Raw genomic sequence first — 1,826 nt, forward strand, 5'->3', positions numbered from 1 at the left:
GGGTTTTCTCTTTCCCACTCTTTTATTTTTAAGAGTGATGGAAAGAATGAGTCGTCCATGTCATCAGAATTCTTACATCTTTGTTAAAGGAAATAAAAGTTAATAAAAGAATCTTAACATATCTTCCAATTCTAGCCATACATAAGAATAGATCTCAGGCTTTGGGGTTGTTCTTTTTAGAGATCTAATTAAGTTTCCAGACCAACATTATATAGCTATTCTCTCATTTTGATACGATCTGTAGGGGAAAAAACTGGAAAAGGTGAAGCAAGACAAGGACTGGTGGAGGGCATTTTAAGAAAATTTAAAAATATGAGATTAGTATCCAATATCCTTTATCCCATTTGGAACCATTAATTTCAAGAAATTGATTGACATATATACTTATTAATGTTTTGTATAACATGATAATTAATAGGAGCCAATTCACATATTAGCTGGACTTGGATTTTCTGGAAAGATTTTAGTTGAGGAACAGGAATAAGATTATAATAGCTTTCCAACTACTACCAACTATAGTTTCATTGGCTGTTATCTTCAGCTCCCTTAGCTGGGCCTGGAGGTCCAAGTTCATCTCCAGATCAAGGAGAGCCTGGGATATGCCAGACTCATACCGGTCTGGCTTCTCACCACTGGGCTTCATTATCTTTGTGCTTGAACTGAGTATGGCCTTTTCCTTGGTGAGTGCTGGCCTAGCCACTGTAGTTTCTTATTTGCTTACCTAAAGAAACCAGGCGTATATTAAAAGCCTCAGTCTTAATGTATTTTGGCATTCCTTGTGCTCAGCACAGTGCCTGGCTTATAACAGGTTTCGAACTAGCTAAGGTTAGTCTGAGAAAAATTACTTGTTCATCTTTTTAAAAGTGTGTGCATGCAATCCTTTGAATCCCAAACTGCTATGGTTGGAGGGGATCATTTATAATTTTCCAAAGTACAGATGAATATAATGTGATACATCAAAAATACATATATGATTTTCTAAGTCTTAGTTTCCATAGGTCTTTGAGAACATCATTTATTAGCTATGTGACTGTGGGTAAATGGCTTAAGCTTTTTAAGCCTGTTTCCTTGTCTTTAAATGAGTTATTGTGAGGATTAAGTGTGATAATCCATATAAAGTGTACAACATAGTGCCTGTTAACGTTAAGCACTGAATAACTATTATTAATGAAATGAATTATTAACAATGGCTTACATTAATAAATGGCTTATTAACAATGAAATGAAGTATTGTGTGAGGAAGTGCTGTAAAGTATATTAGATGCAAGGTGTTGCCATTATTGTCACCATTGTTATTAGGATATAGAATAAAAGCCATAAATAAATTGATACTAATACTAGCAGAAGAACTATAAATTAAACGAGTCAATTCCACAGGTATTGCGATGTTTGGATGGGTTATTCGTGTATATTATTATACAGTACACACTTTTAGCGTACTAAAACTAAAACCTGGACTACAAGTCCCATCATTCTGAACGTCCTCGCAAACCCTGAAAAAAAAAACAAAAAAAACAAAAAACAACTCGACCTGGACGAGGGCCGAAACCACACTTCCCAGAGTGCCTCACTTCCACATCTCCACTATATATATAGTCCATCCGGGTTCTTCGAGATGCTGTTTGGCGACTCGTCGCCATTCCCGGAGCAGCTCGGCCTCGGCCCAGAGGCGAGTGTCGGTCGCTGTGTCGGAGACCCCGGTCCCCGACACCAAGACAGCCAGCCCTCTCTCCTGCCCCGCGGCGGGAGAGCGTGTCCGGCCGGCCGGCGGGGCTCGCGCACCCTCTCTCGCCTCCCCTTCCCCCGCAGCCTCCGCCCCGCCAGGC

Source organism: Pteropus alecto, unplaced genomic scaffold, assembly GCF_000325575.1.
Source record: "Pteropus alecto unplaced genomic scaffold, ASM32557v1 scaffold113, whole genome shotgun sequence".
Taxonomy (NCBI): domain Eukaryota; kingdom Metazoa; phylum Chordata; class Mammalia; order Chiroptera; family Pteropodidae; genus Pteropus; species Pteropus alecto.